This window comes from Herpailurus yagouaroundi, unplaced genomic scaffold, assembly GCF_014898765.1.
Source record: "Herpailurus yagouaroundi ecotype Mexico unplaced genomic scaffold, PumYag 164, whole genome shotgun sequence".
Lineage (NCBI taxonomy): Eukaryota > Metazoa > Chordata > Mammalia > Carnivora > Felidae > Herpailurus > Herpailurus yagouaroundi.
Window position 1 is genome coordinate 40,545,085 of NW_024412405.1, and position 20,661 is coordinate 40,565,745.

A 20,661-nucleotide genomic window follows, 5' to 3' on the forward strand; every position below is an offset into this window, starting at 1 on the left:
TGGCCAGCATTCAGCTAGTAATACATGTTCCTTTAGTTCATCTACCAAAATACCTGGGTTTGAATTTTGACTCTACTAGCTACTGTTTGTGTGAACTTGGGTAACTGTTTAAAACTCAGTATCTTTATTGAAAAATGGAAATTAAAGTCACTACCTCAGTAGTTTATTTTAAATAAAGTATCCATGTAAAAAGCTTAACACAGTACTTGATACATAGAAATACATCAATAAAGCAGCTTTTCTATCATCATCATCATCACCATCGTCATCATTCTTTTAAAGTTTATTTATTGAGAGAGAGAGAGAGAGAGAGAGAGAGAGCACTCAGGAGGGGCAGAGAGAGAAGGAGAGAGAGGATCCCAAGCAGGCTCTACACTGTCAGTGCAGAACCCAACACAGGGCTTTCAGACTCATGAACAGCAAGATCATGACCTGAGCCAAAATCAAGAGTCAGATGCTTAATCTACTGAACCACCTAGGCACCCTATCATTTTTCTTTTACTATTTCTTCAGGACCTTTCCTTGGGTTGCTATGGCATGATGGAATTTGGACATTTACTATCCTACCTATGATGGAGACAGCCTTAATGTTCCCTTCAGCATGACTAAACTTTAAACACATTTCCTTCTGATTTGGGGTCTCAAACTACCTTTTCTTAGAGTTTTTGCTTTAGAAATTTGCAATTATAAATTCTTTTTCTTCCCCTTTGAGAAGTAAATTCTTTTCTCAGCATCTTATAAGTTTTATAGCTCAGGAATGTCTTTCTCAAGGGCCCAGGAGCCATCTCTTTAAAATGTAATTATCAAGAAAGATACTATCCATATCTTCCAGGATCTGAGGGAATGTAGAAACCTAACCAATAAGGAACAATTAGAAAACAGGTATGACTTAATCATATTCAACAACCTCCCTTCTAATAATCTCCACTGCTTTTACACTATGTCACCCTACCTTTTGTTTCTGCAGAGTTGAGTTGAATCTCTCTCCCCTTTTACAATGGTCTTTAATAAAGTTTTCCATCCCTATTTAGCACTGTCTGATGAAATTCTTCTTGGACAGATTACAACCAGATACTGAAACTTATAATGTAGAGTTCAAGTGTAAGCTTAACCAGAGCTTTTCCTAGGATCCCAACATTCCTGGGTACGTCTGAAGGACTGGTTGTGCATGTCTATTTGGAAACTATTTGTATCATAAACTAAGCTGGGACTTGGGTAAACATTATGCTAAGAGAAGGAGGAGAAAAGATCAGGAGGTTGGTGTCATAACAATGCCCCACTAAGGCAGGGACCGTTTTGAGTGCATGATGGCCCAGTTCACACTGACTTCAGACTCATCCCTAGTCACCTCTTATTTGAGTCCTGGGAACTGTAAATAAATTAGAAAGAACTAGTTCACCAACAATTCTGTACGATTCTCAAATATCCTTGAAAGTCAAAGATATAAACAGAAGTAAGAGAAAAATACATCTGCACTTGTATGCAAAAAAATATAGTATGACCTAGGTAGGATGTCAACTTAATAGCTGCATGAGTCGTTTTAGTGGCAGAGTTCAGAAGGCTGCCCAAAAAGTAGTAGCATTCCTGGAAGGTCAACACAATGAACTTTTGGTAGCATCAGCAGGTGACAAAATTATAGCCAATTGCGTAACATGGCACATATCTGACTTTATACGTATCTGAAGCTTCTGAATTAGACATAAAAAGCAAAGAGATGGAATCAAACAGAAAGAAAACAATAGATATCACATTGTATCTAAGTAGCCTGTACATATGAGATGGTCTCTGGAATCTCCCGGAAATAACTAGCTAAAAGTTTTCTGAAAAAAATTATCTACTGGTTACAAGATAGAGAAAGAATTATTGCTACTGTTAATATGACACCATTGTTTTTATACTCAGACAGATTTCGGCAGATGCCAGTCATATGTGCAATCTTTTCCCCAGCATATCTCTCAGAATCTAATTCTGGTTTTATAATATAGGCCCAGAAAATCAAACCACTTTTAAAAGCTCCTATACAGTTAACTTTTACTTTGCTCAGTGTGACTTTGCCTTTTAAATAAAAACTTCAATTAGGAAATATATATACATGTATATGTATGTATATAACTTCTTAAGTGTCCTCAGTTATGTAATCAGGAAATCAAAAAGAATGAGATTATATTACAGGTTTCATGAAGTAGAATTCTTCATTCCATCATGGATCAGTAATATACAGTAGTCATTGGGATGTTTATATCTTTAGATTCTTAATCATGACTTGATATATCCCTCCAGAAACATAGCATGCCTTGCAGATATCCCTGCCTTCTTATTCTTAGCAGAGACAATAAGGAAATCCTGTCTACCTGGTCAGATTAGCATTTTTTCCCCACAGTTCAGATTCTGTGAATTTTCTGTGTTGTTCTTTTGACTTGAAGTATTATTTTTCAAAAAAGGTGAATTTACCATTTCTTAAAATGTGTACATTATTTGGTTTCAGTAGTGTATATTTCTTCTGCTTTTTTTTCTCTCCTATGGCAACCAAAAGGTGTCCTGAATTTATAATTGCATTTGCAAAATATTTTCTAAGTATTTCATTTTATTGAAGGTATCTTCATCTGTTCTTAATAATGTAGAAGTTCCTACATCTTGTCACTTTCTTTTAAATCTAGGGACTAATTTAACTTTAAGGCACATATCTGATTAGTGAGCCCCTTATTGAGAAGATAAATGTAGCACATGCCTTTATGATCATGGAACAGTTCCCTTGATGTCTATACTTCTTATGTATCAAGTTAAATTGGTGTCTGTCACGGTTTCCCTTTGGAACTCCTGCTATTCCTGGCCAGTTTCCTTCTCGGCTTCTTATACTATATTACTTCTGATAAAGTATTACCCCTCCATTCTGTGCTAGTTTCTGCTAACCTAGTGAAATATTAACAATTGCAACATATTTGTTTGGTTAGTATTAGCACAGTTTCCTTTGGAAACAGAGTGAATCCTTACCTGAATATTCCAAAAGTGTTTAGTGCTTATGTTATCTTATTTTGCAAGTATACATGTGCACTCACACACAGGCATGCATGTGATTGTGTATCGTACAAATTAAAGGAAATCTGAAGTGAGTGTTTTAGTTTATAGAGATTTTACAGAGAACTAATGCTAGAATCCTAGCAAATTTTCCAGTACAACTGTACAGCCTGACTCAGAGAGTCACCTAAGTACACTTATGCTTTAACCGTCCCTAGTCAGTCCAGCTTTCCTCTACAGAATAAATTACCTCAGCCTTTCATTTCACTCCTCCACCTATAAATATTTAATTAAAAAATACTATAACTTTGGGAGTCAACAGCAACCTCACTGTGATCTAAAAATGTATAGTATCAAAAAAAATCACCTAGATACAATCTTAGGCTGCATAAATGAATAACAAGAATTTGGTAGTTGATTTTTTTCAGCATATTGTGTGATATCTCTGACCACAGCTGGAGAATCCCACATGGATTGCACTATTTTATAAGATACATCTTAGAGCACCTTCACAATAGGCAATCAGAATTATCAGAGCTCATAACATCATGTGAGAAATCACCCATAAGTACCCATTTTTTCATTCTTTTATTCATGTATTCATCAAATACAGGTTGAGGAAAAGCTGTGTGCTATGGCCTTTCCATTCTCATAGGAGAAAAAGGAAATCATAATATAACAAAATGCAATTAACATAACAATATGTTTTGTTGTGTAAATACAGAATATTTTCACATTATAAAAATTATAAGTGTTTTGAAGAGGAAGAAAGCAAAGAAGGGAAAATAACATGTTGGGAAGGAGTGACAATTTAAAAGGTCAGAGATGACTTATGAACATGATGGCGCCATAAGAGAAAAAGAAGGACTTGTGAATGGGTAGTTGAACTGCTTTCCGGGCAGAGAAGAGCACCAAAAAGTAAACATTTCATAAGGCTGTAACTTATCTGCAAAGGTTGAGGGAAAAGAACGAGGACTATGTGGCAGCAGTGATTGATGCACACAGTAGAGACAAGGCCAGTGAGTCAAGGGCCTAGGAAGATGGATCTTTGTAGAGCCTTGCTGGCCATTTCTAGGACTTTGGCTATTATTCCGAGTGAAATGGGAGCCATAGGAGGGTTATAAACAGGAGAATACTGTGGTCGGGCTCCAGTTTAAACAAAACCATTCTGGTTGCTTTGATGTAGATAGTCTGAGAAGATGAAAACAGAGAAATTAGTTACAAGGTTGTTGTAATAAAAAATCAAGACATAATGGTTCATTATCACCACTGTTGATAAGAGGAAAAGTGGTCAAATGTGGTGGATACATTCTGAATACATTTTAAAGACTGAGTCAACAAGATTTGCTGATGTACTATATGTGGGGCTTAAGGACAACATTTTAAGTGTGAATATTTACAGCAAGTCCCTGATTTGTATTGTACTGTGGGACTGAAAATTACCCTGTAAGCTGAAATCATACAAAGCAATATTTTTTAATTGAAGCATAATTGCAATATTCTGTTAGTTTCAGGTGTACATCATAGTGATTTGATATTTTTATACATTTTGAAATGATCTCCACAATAATTTTAGTTACCATCTGTCTTAGTAGTCAATGGGAAAACTTACAGTTGTTGAATGACTTCTAAAAATTTTTGTCAAACCATTAAAAAGTTTATTAGTACAAATTATAAACATATAGAGAAATTAAAAACTCATGTAAATGCTAATATTCATGTAGTGCACTGTAAATTAAAAATGGGAAACATCGAGAATTAGACTGTCCTTTTTTTTTTTGTAAAAAAAAAAAAAAGACTCATTTATACAGTTTGAACAATGGTTGCCTTCTTCTCATCAAATATAAGCTTGGATCAGCTCCCAACATTTTATCCTTTGAACTTTCAATGTTGTGAAATATCTCCAGGAGTTTCTTAAATGTGGAGATTTTGCCAATGTCTATGCCTCTGATGTATCTTCATTCTTTTTATCACAACCACTGTTTTCAGTCATGTTGATTAAGTTTGCCTTCACTAAATTTCTCTGGCTGCAAATCTAGAATTCTCAAATGGTGGCAATGCCAGCAGGTGTATGGTCATCCATTTAGTCTACAGCTTCGTTTATATTTGATTCCAACTTCATTTTCAGGGGCACCTGGGTGGCTCAGTGGGTTGAGCTTCTGACTCTTGATTTCAGTCATGAGCTCCAGGTTTATGAGTTCAAGCCCCGTATCCAGTTCTGTGCTGACAGCAAAGAGCCTGCTTGGGACTCTCTGTCTCCGGTCTCCCTCTCTCTCTTTGCCTTTCTCTCTCTCTCTCTGTCTCTGTGCTTCTCTCTTTCTCTCAAAAATAAATGCATAAACTTTAAAAAAGTTTTTCGTTTTCAGAACACGGACTTTTTATTTCATTGCTGTACTTTCATCCTTTTTGGCCAGTTTCCTCTATTGATTATTCTTTCTTCCAACATGCCACCTTGGTTTATCACTAGGATATAAGGAGGCAACACAACTGCTCGCATTGCTGTCTGTGCATGTACCAAACAACAGTTGCACACTGATCAATCACCAACAGACTGAAAGAAGTAATGTGGATGACAAATCATGGTGTGCATTTGTTATCTGCATAATTTGTGGACTGAAGAGCTAGCAGCAAATTTGGTACTTAATGCAATTAACTATGATTAATCTACCATTGTAATTAAATTTACACCTTGTTGCTGGGGGACTGGTGTTATTTAACTAAACCTTTATACACTGAAATTCATGCATATCACAAGTTGTATAAAGTGAGGATTTCCTGTTCTCTGGACAAGAGTCCAGGAATCTAGCAGGAACCCATTTGCTACTTGTAAATATACAAAGTGAGAAATATGTATGTAGTCCAGAAATGCAGGTGAAAGTTCAAGATAGTAATACTTACAGGTATGTAAAATTCATTCAAAGCAAATAGGGCTTATAAAATAAGCATGTCCTTATTTCTGCATTTGAAATGTATGAAGTTAAGTGCAGTTATGTATACATTCATCATTTATTTGATCATTAATCATTAATTATTTTACATGCATTTATGTGCTAACAGAGACAAAAGGAGCTATAAGAAATAAGCCTAAGATGAAGTTACACATACTTAATGTTTCAACAGAGCTGAAATTAAAGATACAGTGTCTTTCTCTTTTTCTATGCAATCAGTTTTTACCAGTCTAAATCTACACTTCATTTTTTAAGTTCCCAGAAACCAGTGATAAACTCACATGGGATTTCTCTCATTCTCAGCTCTCTGTAGCATATATTCCCCTTGGTTCACAATAAGTGGCTTAAGATGTATATTTTGGCAAGAAGGGAAGATATGATGTAGCTCTAAATAAGATACTAGATGTGTTGTTCTTGAAAGATTACCATTTTAGTAACTAATGTATGTATAACCAAAAATTGGATATGATTTGGGGCACCTGAATGGTGCAGTCCCTTAAGCCTTGGACTCTTGATTTCACCTCAGGTCATGATCTCATGGTTTATGGGCTCGAGCCCCGCATCAGGCTCTGCACTGGCAGTGCAGGGCCTGCTTAGGATCTTCTCTTTCCCTCTTTCTCTCTGCCTCACCCCTGCTCATGCTTTCTCACTCTGTCTCAAAATAAATAAACTTTAAAAAAAATTGGATATTATTTAAATGTCTTCACACCTTGGGTTGAATTCATATATAATGTTTCCATCTGGCGCTTAATAACATAAAGAGCATGGGCACAGACATCCCCTTTATGTACATAGCACCAAACATATACAAGAAAAACACTAATTAGTAAAAATTTACTTATTTCTAGAACTTCATAAGTAACTGTATTTACTGTTTCACTTAGTCCTTAGAACCTTATGAAGGAGAATTATTAGAATTTTTATATCTTTTATGCATATAAAAATAAGTCCTAGAGAGATTAACTTGGGAGCATGCTATTAAATGAAGGGACTACTGTTCAAGGCAAAGATTGATTGATTCAAGAGCCCATGAAAATGTCTTTCAATTCAACAGGAAAATATGTCACTCTAAAATAAATCATTAATGTCAGACTTGGCCTAAATGTGTATTTGAATACATACATGTAAGTCCTTACTTTCATTAGGTTCTAGTGAGATAGCAGATACATTTGTATGTACTTATGAATGAATATATAATTGAAAGGAAAATCATGGAGCTATACCACCAGTTTGCTGGACATTTTAGGGAATTTTCCTAGAAATTAGGAGGCAGGGAGAATCAGATTGTCTGAGAAATAAGAAGATACAAAGGTGGACAAAAAAAAAAAAAAAGGGGGTCTTGCCTGGGTGGCTCAGTTAGTTAAGCATCCAACTGTTGGTTTCAGCTCAGATCATGATCTCACCGTTCCTGAGGTCAAGCCCCACGTTGGGCTCCATGCTAACAGCAGGGAGCATGCTTAGGATTTTCTCTCTCCCCCCTCTCTCACTGTCCCTCCCCCACTCATTCTCTCTCTCTCTCTCTCTCTCTCTCTCTCTCTCTCTTTTTCTCAAAATAAATAAATAAATAAAACTGTTTTAAAAAAGGGCCACACAAAAGCCATATACATGAGAACTCTATTTCAGATAAGGATTGCAATATATAGTATTAGAAAAATTGTAAAATAAAATAAGTGAAACAACTTAATAGAAACATGAATAAACAGTCCAAGAACAGCAAACATGCATAACATATAACCCCCAAAATGCATTGAAAATAACCTCATTAGTATCAGAAACAGTTTAAAATAATAATGATTGTTATTGGAATGATGATATGAGCAAAAGTTATAAGATGATTCCTTCATTCTACCTGAATTTGTTTTGGGTATGGGAACTGGCTCTATCAAATGTTGCTGGTGAACATGATAAGCAGTCAACCAATGGTGGATAGGCATACTGGCTGTCTCTATCAAAATTTAAAAGCATGTACCCTTTGATTCAAGAAGTTATTCATCTAGACATCTCTTGTATAGACAAACCTGCATATATACTTAAGGGTGCTAGTTGCAGTATTTTTCATACAAAAAATAAAATATGTTATAATTATAGTATAGAATGCTATGCTGTGGTTAAAATGAATGAGGAGTGTATCTATATACTAACATGAAAGACAATCCAAAGAAATTTTGATTAAAAAAGACTGGTTACCTAAAAGCATATACAGTTCTATTTATGTTTTTTAACCTTGAATACAGAAACACACACAAAAACCTAAACATAGAAAAATGTCCAAAAGGATATATATCAAATTATCATATTCCTTGCTTATAGGAAAAGAAAGCGTTCAATGTTGAGAATAGTCACTTAATGATTTTTTATTTCCATATATCTATATTTATAGGTGTTTTGAAATTTATCAGGAATTAATGTTTTATAATTATAACCATAAATACATTTTTGGAAAATTAAGTTAAAATATAGTATGTGAGGGGTGCCTGGGTGGTCAGTCGGTTGAAAGCTGACTTTGGCTTCAGTCATGAACTTGCGGTTTGTGAGTCCAAGCCCCACGTTGGGCTCTGTGCTGACAGCTCAGAGCCTGGAGCCTGCTTCAGATTCTCTGTCTCCTTGTCTCTCTGCCCCTCCCCTGCTTGTGCTCTTTCTCTCTCTCCCTCAAAAATAAATAAACGTTAAATATATATTATATATATAGTAAGTGAGGTGATAGATGTGTTAACCAACGTTATTGTGGTAATTATTTCACAATATATACATATTTTAATCATCACATTGTACATTTTAAACTTATGCAATGTTATATATATATCAATTATATCTCAATAAATCTGGAAAATTTTCATTTTACTAATAAAATATTTTTGTAAATTTTCTCTGTGACCATTAATACCATATTTCTTGCTAAAGCCTATGTATTTGCATCATGTAGGTGAAGATAACTATAATGATAATACACTTCTGTCAAGCGGTTGATAGAAATAAGGGGAATTTCTTTATCACCTTCAAATATAGTTCTTTATTTAACTATGGATTTAATTTATAATAGGTGAAATTGCAATTACTAGTTCAACAGTTCTGTTTAATTACATTTCTGACTACTATTGTTACTAAAACCTACCTATTGTCCAATATGTAATTCTAAAATTACTCCCTGAAACTTTAATGATTAATGATATTAATGTCAGTATTTAGCATTTCAATGCAAGACTTAAATACATACATGATTACTACACTGTTTTGATATCAATTAAATTTGTTATGAGGGTTCCTAATTCTAAGGGTTAAAATTACAAAATAAATATGTTGACATGAGGGTGTATTGTGTATGCATGTATTTAAGAAAGAGAGAGAGAATACTCTAACTACTCTCTAAAGAATAATCTAAAATAGGGGCGCCTGGGTGGCTCAGTCGGTTAAGCGGCCGACTTCGGCTCAGGTCATGATCTCGCGGTTCGTGAGTTCGAGCCCCGCGTCGGGCTCTGTGCTGACAGCTCAGAGCCTGGAGCCTGTTTCAGATTCTTTGTCTCCCTCTCTCTGACCCTCCCCCGTTCATGCTTTGTCTCTCTGTATCTCAAAAATAAATAAATAAAACGTTAAAACAAATAAAAAAAAGAATATATTAAAAAAAAAAGAATAATCTAAAATATAAAAATATTTTCTAATTTTGGTTATTGTTTTGTTCATTAATAGCTTTATATGATGTAAACTAGAATTCATATTTTATCAACTGATAATATTTCTTAACTTTTAATTTTATTTCTAAAACTTACTAGAAATACACAAACATATAGGGAAATTTATCCAATTAAATCTGAATCATTTTAATGTGAAAGGATTTATGTTTCATAAATTTAGTTTCAGGAAACATAATCAGACAACATATATGTTTCAAAAATTAAATACCTGCATTAACCTTACATTTGTGCTGGGTTTTGTGGGACTTGAGACATCATTCTATAGCCAAACAAAATATTTTTAAGGACAAATTTAACTTAGGCACAATTGCAAATTTTAGTCCAAAGATATTGTCTGAAAATAAAGTAGATTAGCCTGCTCTATCTCAGCAAGCATTACCCGTATTTCTCCATCTCAGCATTCTTCCTCTTTCTGTAAAAGTGGTTATGTCTCCTTTTTCTTTAATACACATGAAAGAAAAATATCTTCCTTACTGACTTCTAAACAGGAAATTTGAATGCTGAGTCTCTGCCAAGATTTTATTCGTAATAGCATCATATTGTCTCTGATGTGCTTACAGTATTAACAACTTGCCATAAAACAAGTTATGGCTCAAAGGCTTAAAATCCACTCCCTGTGAAACATACCTGCTGATGACTCACTCTCAAATGATGTAATTTTCAGGGTTATTTGATTTCCCATATTGAACATTTTATATTGGATCCATCTTTTAATCAGAGCATATACCATGTCTTATCTATGAATTGTAACCAATAAGTGTTTGCATATTGATTGTTCACAACTCAAAACACATTTTTCTCGTGAAATAGTAGTTTGGTTTCAGGATATTGGGCACAGAAAATCCTATAATGTGGCTAAAAAAATGCAGTAATATTAACTTAAGTTTCATTCCTGAGACCAGAATCATTTGGTATAGGAGGTAAGAAATGAAGGGGAAGAAGGACAAAGAGAAATAAAAAATTTGCTACATTTGTCCTGGTCTAAAATCCTGTCTTTCATCTATGTGAGGTTGCTGTGTGAGTTTGAGAACATTACTTAAGTTTTCTGGTCTGAATCCTAAAAATAGATTTATAATACTGTATCAATTATTTCTAGGATTATTAACACATAATGCATTTTGATGTACTTTCTTAAAATTTTTATGTTTTCTTTCCTAAATCTTCTCTCCATAAATGAAAATTTTAAAAAAATCAACTATGTTGAAATATAAGAAATTCCCTTACTTTGTGGATGTACTATTTGTGGGATATTCTTTGCTAGGAAGCTTTATGCATTATTTTCTAGAGGTAGAATATGTATCAAAGAGAAAAAATATTCCTAGTCTTCCTAGAAGTTTGCATTTCAGTTACAATCATCCCTGGATACATTCTTTAGAATTGGTGTAATATATACCTCCCTAAATGTGAGAGGTGGCAAGGGTGACAGAGATTGAATAACCTTCAAAGTTAGAAATTTAAATACGGTTTGTTTGACCTCCAAGAATTTTTAGAGCTCATATGAGAACTATCAGTAATGCCAATGTACTTTGTATTCCACCTCCAAGTGTGATTGATGTTAATCTCAAAAAATCATCATCATCTACATAACTTAAATAAAAAAAATCATCATCATCTACAAAGTTTAAATTTACTTGAAAATCATACAGTAGCATTTGAGAAAGAGAATCAACATGAAGAATATGTTTTGTAATAATGAAAATAAATCTCATAACAAGTGTGATGCTTGCTGATTCTGGCTAAACACACTTTGGACAGTGTTTTGGGTTTTTTGTTATTTCAGCTTGGTTAACTCACACAAAGCAATTTTATTATTGCCACTTATGGTTGCCTTTTTTCCCAAATCACACCTCTGGCTTATAGCTAGGCACAAAGAATTGAGAGGAAAAAACAGGTGTTAATAAGAGTGAAATGTGAAACTCTAGAAGGAGATCAAACTCTTTAACAGAGTAAATGGCCTATGGCACTATCTATGGATAGTTGTTATTTTGATTAGAGCATGCATCAGGCACTTTAGAATGACAGGAGGAGTACATACCAAGGTTGTTTTATGATACACAATGCTCCATTAAAGTCAGTCCTTTGGAAATGAAACAGTGTAACTTTGTAAGATTTGATTCTGGCTCTAAAGTGAATACATTTCAAGCACACTGTTTTCTCCAGTCGTCAGTGCCGTGTATCTTTCTGTTTAGTCACTTTTTTTATTTAATCATCTTTTATGCATATTCTGGAAATTGGAGCTTGCAAACTATTCATAGTTTATTATACTAACAAATTATCATTAACTATAAAGATCTTTTGGCAGCTTGGTAGTCATTTTAAGTTTTTCTTACAATCAATAAGATGAGAGAGAAACTGACTCACCAGTAAGCTTTTTTAGTTCTACAATAAATACTCACAATGAATGTACAAACAGAATCCGGTTTGGGCCATAAAAAAGGAAATGTTTCCCTGTTGTTTTGTTGTTGTTGTTGTTGTTTTAAAGGTGACTTTCCTTTTCAGATTCTTATTATCTTTACTAAAATTTAACACATCCTGGAAATTCAATAAATGTTTCTTTTTGATGAAGACAAGGAATGTTGTAAAGAATGTCAAAAAGATTAAAACTCAAACTCCCTTCTAACCGAGAAACTTGAAGCAGAAATTTTTATATCTATATCAAAAAGAAAATGATCCCCTAGATCTTCTAGAAAAGGTTTGGATCTCAGTTTGTCATATCCTATCAATCTTTATACACTATAGATTTGTAAGTTGATGTAATGCATTGATTATATTAAAATTTACATTTGCTCATGTTCTTTCATAGAAACAGATTAAATATTAAAATTTCAAGATTTGAGTATGGTTTTGGCAGTGTTTACAGTTTTTCACAAAGATGAACGAAATAAAAAATTGTTTTGTCTTGACTATATATATACATGCATGTGTCTTGACTGAACATATATATGTACATATGTATATGTAAGACAAATATATATTTGTTGTTTCATTAGTTATCCTCTTGTATGTGACTATTTCTGAATTTTCAGCTTTACCAAACCACATACAAATGTGTTTCCTTAAATTCATAGTATAAACTGGATGTGTGTGAATATTCTGGAATTTATATATCAACATTAACTGTTAACTTGTTAGGAAACAATACATAGAGCCTCTGTAATGCTGAAAATACTGAAATTACTTTTGATTTCTGAAGGCCAAAAATGTCTTAAGATAATACACATCACAATATTATCATCAAATCTTAATTTGAGCTTCAAATAATAATACTTATCACAGTCATCAAATATATTCACTGGACTTAACTACTGATACCTTGACCATTTCCCAAAATCACATTTACTCTCACAGGACAAAATTTTGCCTCTATTTAACAATAGTAAACATTAAACTCTGTTATTAATCATTGACTCCTTACTCCCTTGTTTTTTCCAAAATGTAACTCTGTTAAACACTCTCATTTTTTGTTAAAAAGTATCTTCAGCTACTCAATTTTGACTGGTTCCATTTTTTTCTATTCATAATCATCTCAGTGACCTCTCATCTGGAAATGACTAACCATATTCATGCCTCTCCTCAAAGTTCTTACTATATTTTCCCCTTTCCAACCAGATTTCTTGAGAAGTTAGTCAGTATCCATTGTTCCCACTTTCTTGTGTCCCTTAGGTCCTCAACAGCAGTCTGGCCTTGGCCACCACCACAATTCTAAAGCTGCTCTCCTCAGATTTACTAATGATCTAGAATTGAAGGTGATCTTTTTGGACTTTTTTTTTTAAGAGTGAGAGCATGAGCTGAGAAGAGGGGCAGAGTGGGGGGGGGGGCAGAGAGAGAGAGAGAGAGAGGGAGAGAGAGAAAGAGAGAGACTCTTAAGCAGGCTCCAAGCTCAATGCAGAGCCTGCCACAGTGCTCAATCCCACAACTCATGACTCTGGGATCACGACTTGAACCAAAATCAAGAATTGGATCCTCGGGACACCTGGGTGGCTCAGTTGGTTGGGCATCCAACTTCAGCTCAGGTCATGATCTCATAGTCTGTGAGTTTGAGCCCTGCGTCAGGCCCAGTACTGACAGCTCAGAGCCTGGAGCCTGCTTCAGATTCTGTGTCTCCCTCTCTCTCTGCCCCTCCCCTGCTCATGCTCTGTCTCTCTCTGTCTCAAAAATGAATAAAAACATTTTTAAAAAATTTAAAAATTAAAAAAAAAGAATTGGATCCTCAACCAACTGAACCACCCAAGTGCCCCATATCTTTTTGGATTTCAGTCTATTTTGACTTTCTGAAGCATTTTAGTCTTATGACTAAATTCTGTAGGGTCAGTCTCTGCAAAAGTCACTTGTAGTATTATTTGTGCATACTTTTTTAGTCCTTTAACTTTTTGCATACTCTTTTGTCACATAAAATGGGGTTAGTGAGACCCACTCATTGGTTAGTTTGGGTGAATAAAGGAGATAATATATAAGGAGAATATCTTATAGTACCTAGCGCATATCAAACAATGTTAATTATTTTTACTTTCTAAAGTGATCTCTACATTTAAATTCTTTCACTCTATTTTTCTTTTCACCCAATATATGTATTTTATTCTATACATATAATTCAGCTGTAGATGCTCATCAGCCAGACTGTCAGGAACACAGCTGTTGTCAACAACAATTTACTGCTTGCTGTAACAAGGGAGATTACTTAATGTGATAACTGTGGGCTGTCTTTAATAGGTAGTAAGTTAGAAAGGGTACTTAGGTTTTGTGCAGGAGTTAGGTATATGAGAGTTTGAAAGGGATAGTTTAGATTTTGTAGACTGCAGAAGTCAGTGTTCTTACCTTTAAAGCTGTAATGATAAACAAAGACAACACAGATAAGTACAGAGGTTATTTATTCAGAGCTTGTTATAGCATGGGAGTCAAAGACAGTCACTTGAGTTTCAAAGTGGCAGGTGTAGGAATACTGGAAAAAAAGGGAAAGCTTCAAATATCTTCTGACTGAAAGTTGTTTGCATCAGGAAGCTGGAGGCACGGTAACTAGAAGTGGCACATTGTATGTGATTGGTTTGGGATCATATTTGGTTTTTTTCTGGTTGGTCCTGAGTTGGAAGTAGGGACAATGATTATGGAAGCTGGGAGTCACTGACTGTTCTGGACTGATTACTATAGAGGTTGTAGTTTGGCTTCCTGCTCTGGTTGCTACAGAAGTGGTAGGTTAGAGCTCTATTGTCATTTAGGGCCTGGCCATCGTCCATTTTTATATTCAGTCTCTCAGAACACATGAACTTGTGCAGAGTAAATTTCAGATTAATTTGTTTATGATCATCTTGGACCATATATCTCTAAATAAACTGCTGGATTTTTTTATTTTAATTTTTTTTTTTAATTTTAGAGAGAGAGAACATACACAAGGGGTGGGGAGAAGGGCAGAAGGAGAAAGAGAAGAGAGAGAAAGAGAGAATAAATCTTAAGCAAGCTTCATGCTCAGTGTGGAGCCCAACACGGGGCTCAATCCCATGACCCTGGGATCACAATTAAATTAAGAGTCAGACACCCAACCAACTGAGCCACCCAGGTGCTCCTAACCTACTGTTTTGTTTTGTTTTGTTTTGTTTTGTTTTGTTTTGTTTTGTTTTGTTTTGTTTTGTTCTTAACTTGACTTTAGATATTTTGTAAGAACATTATGGTTTCAGTTTGACTTGGTTTACAATTTTAAAAGTCATGTTATTATACAAGTTGTGGTTTATTTTTCAATTCTCAGGTCTCTCCTAACAGTTTAGCAAACAGCAGGGTCAGGTTTTCACTTATTACAAACTACAAATCAGATCTATCCATCTGGATATTTCAAAAGTATCTCAAAACAAATAGATACATTTTTTCCACCTTCACCTAGACAATATTTTTAGTCTAAGGTTTAACTATATTTTGCACAGATAATTGTAATATTCCCCTAACTGGTGTACAATTCCAGTCTCCTACTACCACTTCATTCTTTCCACCTTCAAGCTACTAAAATTATATTTTTAAAATCATAGAGTTCGCTTTAAAATATATAGTGAATTCTGTATTTGATACACAATAAATCCCAAGCATAACATACTCTTCGTATCCTGGTTCAGCCCACTTTTCCATAGCCTCCACCTTTTCCTGCCCTATCCATACCCTGAAGGACCCGAATATTTCCAGAGTCTGACCAATGCTTTTACAACATTGTTTATTTGTTGCTTTGATTTGATTTTCATCTAAACCTTCAAGGTCCAGAGTAATACAATCTCTTCATTAAGCCTTCTAAGACAAAATTAATTGCTTCTTCTTCTGTGTCCCTAATGCTATCTTAGTATTCCTTCAGTATACCTATCACATTGTAATAATCCCGGGCCATGCTGTATCAGATGTCCCCTTACCTTATTATTCCCACTGTACAGATGAGGAGATAAAGTCTTAGCAAATCACTCGTGAACTGTCTCAAACATTTTGTTGCCATAAGTAAATTTGCTCTCCAGTTTACTGCCTTCAAAGCTGTTATATTTACTAGCATATTCCTCTTGCTCCCCGTGCATTATAATTAGAGATGTAGGCATAGGTCTCTCTCCCGCTATTGTATCCACTCCTCCGTTGCAGGAATCAGCTCTTTTCCCTGTCTACTTTCAAATGTCCTGTGTTACTTATTATAAAAAGCAAAAATTCATCTGCCACAATACTTTCAGGCATTTTCTCGTTTGTTCATATTAAAAATTATAGTCTGTTTCTTTAGAAAAAATATATATCCCATGTGGAAAATTAAGGAAGCACATATAATTTTTAAAAAATGAAAATTACCCATAATCTTATTACCAATAAAAAATTATCAACATGTGTGTGTATCAAATACATATTTACATACTTAAGATAATGCTGTATTTAAAATTTTGTCTTACTTTTCTGCATTTCATGTTTTATCATATATAAGATAAAATTATTATAAACATAGTTTTATTTTTGTATAATAGTCTATTCTATATAGTATTCCCATACATGGTTATATTTAACTAAATATTATATATTTAAATATTTAATTTTTTATTTCCCAATTTCCTAGTATGGTAAATAAAGCTGAATAAAAATCACAGTGCATAAATATTTGGCTGAATGTGATTACCTTTTAAAGCTATTTTTTGTGTAATTACAGTTAACTGGCAAAAGAATATGAACATGTTAAAATATTTATGTCTGAGTTGTCTTCCAAAAAGAAGCATTATAATGTGTATTATTTCACCACATTTTTTATTAAGGTACAATTAACATACAACATTTATTAATTTCTGATATGCAACATAATGATTTGCTATTTGTGTACATTGCAAGATGATCACCACAATGTCTGGTTAACATCCATCACCATACAGTTACAGAAATTTTTTTCTTGTGGGGAAAAATTTTAAGATTTACTCTTTTAGCAACTTTCAAATATACAATAACAGTATTAATAACTATAGTCACCATGCTGTATATTACCACCTAATGACGTATTTATTTCATTACAGGAAGTTTGTATCTTTTAATTCTCTTCACCAATTTTTTTCACTCCCACCCCCTGCCGCTGGTGACAACCAATCTGTTCTCTGTATTCTGTATCAATGAGCTAGCTTTTGTTGTTGTGGTTGTTGTTTTAGATTCCACATGTAAGTGAGATCATGTAGTATTTTGCTCTGTGTCTGACTTATCTCAATGTAATGCCCTCCAAGTCCATTCTTGTTTTCTAAATGGCAAGATTTAATTCCTTTTTATGGCTGAATAATATTCCATTGAATATATATATATATATATATATATATATATGGAATATGTAGAATATATATCACAATTTCTTTATCCATTCAACCACTGGTGGACACTTCGGGTGTTTCTGTATCCCAGCCATTGTAAATAATGCTGCAATGAACATGGTGATGCATTTATCTTTTTGAGTTAGTGTTTTTGGTTTTGGGGGATAAATACCCAGAAATGGAGTTGTTGAAATATATGGTGGTTCTATTTTTAAATTTTGGAGGAACCTGCATACTGTTTTCCATAGTGGCTACACCAGTTTACATTCCAAAGTGTATGAAGGTTCTCTTTTCACTACATCCTTGCCAACAGTTGGTATTTCATCCTTTTGATGATAGCCTTTCTAACAGATGTGGAGTGATACATCATTGTGGTTTTGATTTGCATTTACCTGGTGATTAGTGATGTTGAGCCTCTGTTCCATCCTTGTTGTCCATCTGTATATCTTTTTTGGAAAAATATTGATTCAGATCATCTGCCTATTTTTCAATTAGATTGTTGGGTTGTATGAGCTTTTTATATTTTTTTGGATATAAACTCCTTATCAGGTATACAATTTGCAAATATCTTCTTCCATTCAGCAGGTTGCCTTTCAATTTTGTTGATGGTTTCTTTTGCTGTGGAGAATCTTTAGCTTGGTTTAGTCCCAGTTGTTTATTTTTGCTTTTGGTGTCAAATCCAAAATATCCATTGCCAACACTGATGCCAAGGAGCTGACTGCCTATGTTTTTTTCTAAAAGTTTTATGGTTTCAGGTCTTACATTTGAACTTTTACCCCATTTTGAACTAATTTTTGTAAGTTTATGTTGTAAAAAAGTGGTCCAGTTTCATTCTTTTGCATATGGCTGCCTAGTTTTCTCAGCACCATTTATCAAAGAGACTGTCTTTTCCCTGATTGTATATTCTTGGCTCTTCTATCATAAATTAATGAGCATATATGCATGGGTTTATTGCTATTCTGTCCCACTAATTTATGTGTCTGTTTTTACACAAATACCATACTGTATTGATTACTAGACCTTTCTAATATAGTTTGAAATATTTCACCACGTATATATGAGATACATGTATTCAAATTTTGAAAATGTAATGATGAATTAATATTTAATTATTTGATCTACATTTATTGATAATGTTGAACACTTGTTTATCCTTGAATTATTTGGCCTTCTTTCCCATAGTAAATCTTATTATATTTCTTTTAAACATAGAGGCGCCTGGGTTGCTTAGTTGGTTGAGTGTCAGACTCTTGATTTCGGCTCAGGTCATGATCCCACAGTTCATGAGATCAAACCCTGCATTGTGCTGTGCACTGGCAGCATGGAGCCTGCTTGGGATTCTCTCTCTCCCTCTCTTTCTGCCCCTCTTCCATGCTCTCTCTCTCAAAATAAGTAAACATATATTAGCTTTCCACGATTTTTTCCTTATATACTTCTATTCCTTGACCAATATTTAGCCTTTTTAAAAGTCATTTATAATGTGTAAAATAAGCAGGTTTATTTTACTTTCCTCTCTACTGAAATCTAATGCTCTCTAGTCCCTCAACCTCCATTCTGTAATTTATGGGTTAAAAGGTCAGAAAGAAGGGTTCAAAAACTTCTGGCTTTCTAGTGCTTCTTTTAAAACATTGTTTTTGCAATAATTTCACCATTAGTTTACAACTCTTACTTACCATCCTGTAATCTATGAAAATCTAGGTTTTTATCCCTTTTTTATCTTCTATTTTTCTTACCTGTCTGAAAGAACCATCATCTTACTATTTTATTTTCCAGAAAAATCCTACTTTATCTTCTAGGATTAATTAAAATGTCATTTACCATGTAACATCTCTATAAATTTCTTCAATCCAGAGTAAAAGCCTCTTCTGTGTTTTCATAATTGTTTATCTTTCTAGCCCCTATGCTCAAAACAATGCCTGTCAGAGAATAGGTGTTAATGATTTTTTTTAATGGATTAGTTTATATCAAGCATATTATGTAACCTTTATTCATAGTTGTGTTCTTTGCAATTTTGTGTGTATATTCACATCACATACCACAGATACATAAACCCTTTTCACTCTAGGTGGTGAATTTATTAAACATAAGGGCCAATGTTATATATTTTTTTCATATACTGCATGTGATAAATGTTTCCAGAGGAAAAGCTCTAGCAAACACAAATATATGTGTATGCTCAAATATACACACTCATGTAATCAACCTGTGACACACGTGAGCTAATATTGGAATTAGTCACTCAAGGTCAGCAGAACATCATGAACGTAATAATAAATCCAGACCGAATATTTGAAATCAGAGGTAAGGAGAGACAAAAATTAAATCATCCTTGATTGGTTTAAAGCTGGATTTTTAGTTAGGACTCTTGGTTAGCAATCAACAGAGATATTGGAACAAATGGCTAGCAAGTATCGTTGTAACATTATCCTAATTTGAACCTAACTCAAAGATATTATTTTTCAAATTCTCCACTACTTCTCCAAGTAGCTAGCATGAGTCCGCTGGCAATCTATCAAGGGCCTTTCATCGGAAAATGTGTGTAGCTTCAGACACAAAATCTACAGATATTTGGACAGTTTTAAAATCTGATTTTTATAGCTTTATGCAAGATTACATTATGTGTGGGGAACCTGATAGACAGTAAAGCAAATTAAATAACAGATACATGATCAAATATAAACTCTGTATAAAACAGTGAATGTTCAAAGATGTTCCACATAATTGATCAATGCAAAGTGATGTTCTGAATTTTCAAAACAGTACATTGCACTTTGGTCCCTTATTGTTCAAAATGATCAAAATATTCAGGTAAGGCATGGTACCCACTCCAGTTGGCATCATCTATTCCCATTTTGAGTGATATATTGCAATGAAATGCTAGATAGAAGTTGGATATAATTTTTCCATAATATAAATAGCAAAATATCTTCCCTGTTAGCCCATAACAGAGAATATTCATATCAAAATGAACCTGTTTAATAAGAAGTGTAGCTGCTTTTACATACTTTTATGGCAGTTTGATCATATTTTGGCAAAATCAGCCCTGAAATAAATCTGGTATATGTCTCAACATAAAGTGTTAAAGCTGAATAAAAAATTGCACAGATCCAGTTTTCTCAATGCACAATTTTTAAAGTGATGCTCAGAATTATGCAGAACTATGCTGCTTAGGCATTTCTTTAATGAATCGGAGTGAGTGATAGTGCTTTCTTATAAACAAACAGGCAC